The sequence below is a fragment of the Alosa pseudoharengus genome, unplaced genomic scaffold, assembly GCF_046254945.1.
Source record: "Alosa pseudoharengus isolate Yale_2024_CS ecotype anadromous, Long Island Sound unplaced genomic scaffold, YU_APseudo_1.1 YU_APseudo_1.1_scf_15, whole genome shotgun sequence".
NCBI classification, from domain to species: Eukaryota; Metazoa; Chordata; class Actinopteri; order Clupeiformes; family Clupeidae; genus Alosa; species Alosa pseudoharengus.
In genome coordinates this window covers 3,821,820-3,829,912 of record NW_027468620.1, presented here as the reverse complement: position 1 = coordinate 3,829,912, position 8,093 = coordinate 3,821,820, and positions in this window count along the sequence as shown.

Sequence of the window (8,093 nt, the reverse complement as noted above, 5' to 3'; positions counted from 1 at the left end):
GGTGTGTATCCTGGGATTCCGAGCCTGTTCAGGGGTTGTTGTCAGCACTAGGCGACATATGTAGCTATGTTCATTTATCATGCACAGCGGCCAGAATGTAGCCTACTCACAGACCATTCCAACAGCTGACAGGTAGCCTAATGCTATCCCTACACCACAAGAAAAAGAAACCTGTAACTCACCCATTAGAAATTAACTCTATGAGTATTCTGTTAAACCAACACCAAATAACTTTCCCTCTGCTTTACAAATAACAATGTCCACAGACAAGGTAGAATATGTTGCATGAATTATGGAAGTACGATGTATTGCGACATCAAACGCAAGTCAAATTTGTAGTTTCTTATGTCTCATTCCATCAAACTACAGATCCGCTACCTGATCTGGCAAACTTACATAGTGCGGTTATAGCCGATAGAGGGCTGCGAAGCGAATGCAGAAGTGCCGTTCACCCTGTTACAAGTTGATGAACCACTGAAACGATTTTGGAAACATTATTTTAAGGTACAAAAACTCTTTGGTGTTGCTTTAGAACTGAAATCAAACTTCCATAGCAAAAGGTTAGATGAACATCCAAGCACTAGCCGAATCAAATATAGGCTACATTTTCAGTGAGCCTAAGAATGACAGGAAATAAGAGGCTACATTTCTCAACTCCTTTTGATAATGAAATTTTGAAAATACAAATAAACAACAAATCAGATAAGTTGCGTTTTTTTTATTAGCCTATTATTATTTCTAACAGAAATGAAAGCACACTACAAAAAATATGAACTATTGGGTCACCATGACCACTAAAAAGGGCTACCGGGCAAGGATGGTTTTTGACATACTTCTCAAAAAAGTAACCCGTTACTTTACTTAGTTATCCTCTATGGAAAGTAACTTATTACGTTACTCGTTACTTTTACGTTACTTTTGTTGCTCGACTTTGGGCAGAACCCAATATCTGTTCCTAAATGTGTAGGCCTACATAAAGTTCTACTATGGAGGACATAACAGGTATCTATTTTGTGCTCTTTATTATAAAAAATGCCACAAACAGAGCACTTGACAAGAAAACATTGGGCTTATAGGCTTCAACACCACCACTAAAGTCCTATGAAACAATATCAAATAACATAGCCTCGCTACATCTTGGGCATATAGCCTAGGTGAACACAAAATATATGAGGGCTTATTTTATAGCCTTATACTCTTTCATTAAACAGGCGCTCCTCCGAAATTGGGTGCAAAGCTAGTGCAAATCGTATCAATAGGCTGGCAATTGAGTTAACGGCAGTAGACAAAATCAGGGGACAGTGTAGGCTAGGCTTAGCCTGACGAGCCAGACCCACATTTGCTGCCGCTAGGGTGCGTCTAGATTTCTAGGCTAGGCTAGGCTACAACTAACACTCACATTCCTCCCCTTAGTTTCAATGAGTTCGAAGTACTAGGCTACCTCCATCCCTCAGAAGTTAGCGTTGGCTGCGTCTCGCTTGCTATGATTGCTCTTCATTGCCACCAGCCTCTGTCACGTACCGTGTGGAGCTATAATTGCACTTCATGCTACCAGCCTCTGTCACGTAGGCTGCCGTGTGGAGCTCGTGCCTATTGCGCAAGCGCGCAGCTGAGAAAGCAGCGTCGCTGTCAAATCTGTCCCTGGGAAAAGTAACGTTGCGCCGATATGAAAAAGGAATTACGTTACGTTTGTAACTCGTTACACACAACACTGGTTATAACATTGGCATATTTCAATGATAAAGATAATCTACTGGTGGTAACTCTCTGCCTATGCGCCCGATATGTAGGCCTAGGCTGAGGTTTTGTGGGTTGTTGAATGATTGTCAATTCTATAATGATTTTCGGCATCATGCCAACGCTGTGCCAACGTGTGCTTGCTATCTTGGAAGTGAAATGATAGGCTACACTCCAATGGCACCCAGGAAACTCGCTCTAGATGGCCAGTGGTCAATAAGAACACACATATAGTCATGAATACATTCCTTGTAGCAATACTCTAGAACTGGCATACTCTTGATATTTTCCAGACACTAAACGGGCAGGCAGATGTGAACAAAATGTAAGAATTAGTTTTTACAAATCACCCACGTCAGATACCCTATTACTAATTCTGGGTGCCGCACAGGTGAGCTAGGTGTGAACGAAAAGGTTAGTGACTTAGTGAGGGACCGTGCTGATGCCGTTTCTTTAATGCGCCTGTGTGGTCAGTTACCAAACTGTCCTTATTTTGTGTCCACTGCCAGTAGCTTGCTCTGCATCCAGTCTGCAGAGACCCTCTCCATAGCATATATGTAATGATTTGTTGAGCCTAGTTAATGGCTTAAAAGAGTGATTCACTCCAATATAGCATTGCATTAAATTGATTAATTTAGCAGATGTTTACTGTATATCCAAAGCAACTTACATATGCCAATTTACAAGGGCCATTTCCCCGGAGCAACTTGGAGTTAAGTGCCTTGCTCAAGGGCACAATGATGGAAGCCAGGAATTGAATGCATAACTTTTCAGGCAACTGTATGCTAGCCCAAAACTACTCAGATTAACATAATGTTGGTCCCCAATGAAACTTTACACTCATAACCATCCAAAGTATGTTGTTCTTAGTCCTTTAATACCAACTGTACCTCCATTGGAAATCAAAAGTGAAATGAGATCTGTTCTCAATTGTGAATTGTTTTGGTGCCAATCAGGCTAAGCTGCCCCTACTGGTTCTGGATTTTATGCACTCACAACATTTGACTTAAAGGTCTAGTCAGCGATCATACGCGATTTCAAGCCCATAACATTTTTGTCACATTCAGCAATCATCTCCTCACGATCTGCTAGCTGCCCATTCCGTGAGTACGCTGTCAAAAAAAAAAATCGGTCTCCCAAACAAAAACAAAACCCTGTGTGGAGTTTCTCTTGGAATACTGAGGGGAGGGGTGAGCTACCTCTCTGATGTGTTTCGTTTGGTCCTTGTTTTTTGGACAAAAGCATCTGCCAATAATTTTAAATATAAACATAAACACAAACGTGCCTTCCTTTGCAGTCACTGACTGCACCTTTAAATTAGATGCCATATTGCTGTCACTTAGTTCTGTGTTCCATGCTTTTTCCTTTGTTAAAATAGTTGCTCCCTATTAAAAACATTGTGAATTAGTGCAGCCAGTGACCAATGACCCAATGTATCCGAGGTTATCATATTCAGGAATATGCACACTCCCCAACACATTCAGCATTGCCAGACTGTGGAAGCATGCATGTAGACCAATTTACTGCAGTTTGCCTATCCTAGAATCAAGGGAAAAAATCCTCCAATTTCTTTTTTGTTGTGATTTTCTATCTATTTAGGATTAAAAAACATCTTACCATTTTTTTTTTTTTTTTGATTTTATAGCATGTCCACTGCGGTGGACAAATGGACCGTTTTAGTATGAAAAGGTAACCACAAAAATAGCCAAAAATGAACAATTTATGCTTGTAGTGGTATTAAATTAAGGGTAAACTTAACGAAATATAAGGGAAAGGCTATTTATTCTTATAGATTATTTTATTGATTTTTTCTGGATTGTTCATTTCATTTTCATGTTTTTCTTTCTGTGATAATTCTTTTTTTAGTCTTACTCTTCTTCTCCATCTTCTTGAGGCACAGGTTCATAGTCCTCAACTCTGTTTCACTCACTCATCACCTGAGAGGTCCAAACCCAGCCAATCACATGATATATCATTAGAAAGCCCAGGATGTCCTCTTTAAAATACCATGGGAATTGATAGAATACCTCAAAGGAGTAAAGGGGTATGCATCTACAACCTAAGTTCACTACAGAGGACACAAGTCTATGGGTTGGGTCTCAATAGGCTATAGGAATTTGTTCCCCCATGCGATGCTATATTCAAGGGTACTGAAGTTTTATCAACCAGTTTCAAGGTTGTGTGATATTCAAAGTCATGTTGCTGAGACAGCTACAGTAAAACAACCAAGCTTACCCAGTATTGAAGTGTTACTGGTGCTCCTAGGTCTAGTTCCCAGAGTAGTATTATCTGACTACAGTATCTGCTGCAAAAGTGTGAGAATGAAAGAACAAACAAGTTGTCCAAACCAACCACCCTCTTTGTCTAACTCATAGCAATTACCTCTAATGTTATGGTAAATTAGCACCCCCCTTATTTGAAGTCACACATGCTGGAAGGGGGTAACCTTCAAAGCAAAGCCCAGTAAGTGTCCTATTCTTTAGGACAGTGCCTTAAGGGTGCTGTAAGATTAAGGGGAGTGGTGATGGTTGGCTTACTGGACACAGGGCTACCAGCCTGGAGTTACTTCCTTCAGTTCCACTAGGATAAACTGCAGGCAAGAGGTACTTTGTAAGGTGGTGAGAGATTCTCCAGGTTTGCCATCCCAAGTAAGCACAAGTGATGCATGTGTATAGAGATCCCGTGCTGTTTAATCTCCCACCAGTTGTGCACGTTTCAACGCCTTGGTGAAAGTCACTTTACACTACCATCCCAGTCAACCCAGACTCAGTCTCCAGTTGGATGGACAGGGTTTAGTGGGGTTCTGGCAGAAGTCCCATCCATATACTTGCTATGGCTCAATTTATGTAATTTGTACACATACCCTTGTAGTGCACTGATACAGTAGTATATACTACACATCATCATAAGATGCCTAAAGAATGTATTCCCAGGGGCATAGCACAAGATCCTGGGCCCTGAGCATAGGCAGTCCTGATGGGCCCCCATAATAAATATAACAAAATATATTCCAGACCTCCCTCCCCTTGGGGCCCTAGTAATCAGTACTGGTTTTACCCCCAGTCCGACACCCCTGCGTATTCCTACTATCCCATAATAGATTATACCTCAAAGTAAAAAAAAACTGGCTGGCCAGTGACCCACAGCTGTTTGAATATTATGGCAGCTTTAATATATATAATATATTTAATTATATTAAGCTGATAAGGTCATTTTTAGCAGAACACTGAATTCTATTTAATATCTAGGTCAAGATGCAGATGAAAATATCCGCCTCTGACGCAACAGTTGTTGTCTAGAAGCATGTATATTCCATGACTAGATAGCCACTCTGTCTGATCTCTCTTAGCATGTGATGTATTTTGGTGCCAGTTTTAACAAACTTAACAATTGTATAAGCAGACGTAACCCCAACTTTATTCAAAACTTAATATCCATCATACCCCACAACCCCATGCTTCTCATGTCCCCTTCCACAATTCTGGCTTGCATGATGCCCCTGCTAGAGAGACATCTCAGATGATTACCCATGTATACTTTTGGTGCCATTGACATTAAAGTTGCAGCATAAATTACTATGGTGATCTGGCGAGGCTAAAAGAGAGGCACATCATTGCAAACACACACACACACACACACACACACACACACACACACACACACACACACACACACACACACACACACTAAATGTTAACAACCAATATGTTGACATTCTCGTAAATTATTATTTGTATTATTTTTATTGCTGTTCATAACTGTTGATTTCTATATTCAGTAATGTGAAGCTTTCACATTTGGCCCTCTGCTCAATTGCCTACTGGTGTCTACAAATAGCCTACAATATAAAAGCTACACAAATTATTGGATCTATGAATAAACCTTAAACATATTCTCAGAAAATGGCTGCTTCATTTTCGATTAAAATATTTTCCATAATGTTAAGGGCCAGAAACTGGGTACCGGTTCGGGCCTTTCAAAAAACAAACCAAATTAATACAAACCAACATCCATTTCTGAGAGGATGTAAAGATGGCTGGGAAGTGAAATGTTAGCCCAAAGCGATGTATAGTGTGAAGCTCACTCTTTTTGGGACATGATTTTTTGTCATTCTTTAGAGATCAGTTTGTCTTGACTGCTATCAACATATTCTGAGACTTTAGAACACCGAAACAGCAGACAACACAGGCCTTCTTGAACATGCATCTTAATCTTCTATACTCTTCATCTAGTGTCACCTCGTTCAGTCACCTCCGCCTCATGCCCGAGTGCAAATTGCAAGTGGCAAGGCCAACCTTCTATTAATGACCTTTCTTCAGTCTGAACGCAGAAGACACAGAAGTTTAGCCACAAGGTCGAAGGTCACATGTCGCAAGTCTCTTCAGTGAAAGTTTTACTCATGAACAGGTTCAGAGTCATTTTCCACACGTCCCTGAGAGAGCATTTGTTAAAATCCAAAGCTCACAGAATTCTTTCAGTTGAGATCTTAACCTTTATTAAATATAAATGTAATGCAAGCTTGTTAATTGAATACTTGATTTCTCCACAGCTGAATTTGAATATACTGTGAAATATGCATAATACTGTGGAATGAATATGTTTATATATCATTTTGACAACAAATTATGCACACAATAGTGTGTTTAGTGTTTTGATTAAATTATTTGTATCTTTTGGCATTTGACTTTATTGTTAATAGTTTTGACAACTGCAACAACTTTCAGACGCAGATATCTCTATCTTGTATCTGTTTAATTGAAACATTGTTTAACCTGGAACAACAGTGGTACTGTTTTGACTGGCTCTCAACCTAGGGTCACGGATGTAGTGTCAAGGGGAGGTTTTGATTTTGATCATTATTTTTTAAATAAGATGTCAATGAGGGGCTTCCTTGACACTTTCTGATAAAAAAGGTGGTGGAGAAATGAACTGGCCCAAACTCAATGGGCCTTTAATCTCTTTGAGGTTGCATCACATTTGGAGGGCCTCCGTTTTTGTTGCCATGTGCTACTGTAGGGTTGGCACTTTTTACAGGTGGGCTGGTTGCTGGCAAGTATTTGTTTATAATACCCACTTGTTTTGGTACAATACTTGAACTAACTTCTATTCAGGGAACAGTGTGAATCCATGCAAAGCCTTTTCCCAAAGTCCTTTTGAAGACGACAGCCCATTGAAAGAGGAGGAGAGGGGGATTAGCTTCTCCAGCAGCAGCGCATTTCCGAGGGAGCTGATTAGCTCGGCATTCATTGTTAAATCGAGCAAAGGAAGCCCTAGAAGAGTGAAAAGAGCCAAATAGGTGGGCCAGGAATAAAACAGCCACAGGAAGCCCTGTGCAGGCAACACCAAGTTTTCCCAACATTTTTTTTTCTTTTCCCATGATGGTAGAGTGAAAAAGAAGATTAGCATACAAAATTAGAGGCAGGCTGATTTGAGGGCAACTAGGTTCATGTTTTCCCTCTGTCTCGACAGAGTTAATTAAAACAGTATTAAACAGTAAAGAAGCAAGCAAGAGCCAAGGCATTGAGAGTTCTTTAAAGATTACAATGACATAAAAAGAAGGAATTTGTAAGGGTGAAAATGAGAAAGGTGTGAAAAAGGAAGACTATAATTAAACATTTCTCCCCTAATTGTGTCTTTGCCCCAGGGTTATCTGATACTAAAATGAACAATGCAGAAATTATTTTATGCAGATTACACAGATGATCTTCTGTATACATATGTTCAACTTGCTTTGAAACACATTTATTCCTTTCATTTAATTCCGAAACTGTAAAGTTTCTGCCCTATAAAGTGTTCAGCAATTAAGTGAGTTCACCGTCAATTCACTCATTAGACAGATTGACTAATTCAGTTAAATTTAAGAGTAAAAATGAACATAATTAGCATGCGGATAATTCTTAATAACTCTAGAAATAATATTGTATAACAGGTTTATTAAATTGTTTTGTATTGATGATCTTGTGTTTTAAAGGACTGGAAATTAGTGAAACAAAGTAAACTATTACAGACTGTGCAATAAATTAACAAAGTGCTTCATTTTATTTACATTTAAATACAGACTGTAGAGGGACGTGCAACTCACTTCTCTCCCCTGTGGCACCAGATGTGTCTCTGTCACATTGACTGGAGGCTCTGATTGCTGTATATTACAAAAATGCCAATTTTGGAAATGGAAACATGAATGGATTTTGATTTGTCTAGTCCATAGTTTGTTTATTTGTGTCATCTTATAGAGGGAGAATTCCCACATTTTTAAAAGGGTTCCCACATTTCAAATGGTAAACATATACAAATGGGGTCATGTAGAAAAGTACAAAAATAGTATTTAAATATATTCAGATTATTGTACCTATAAA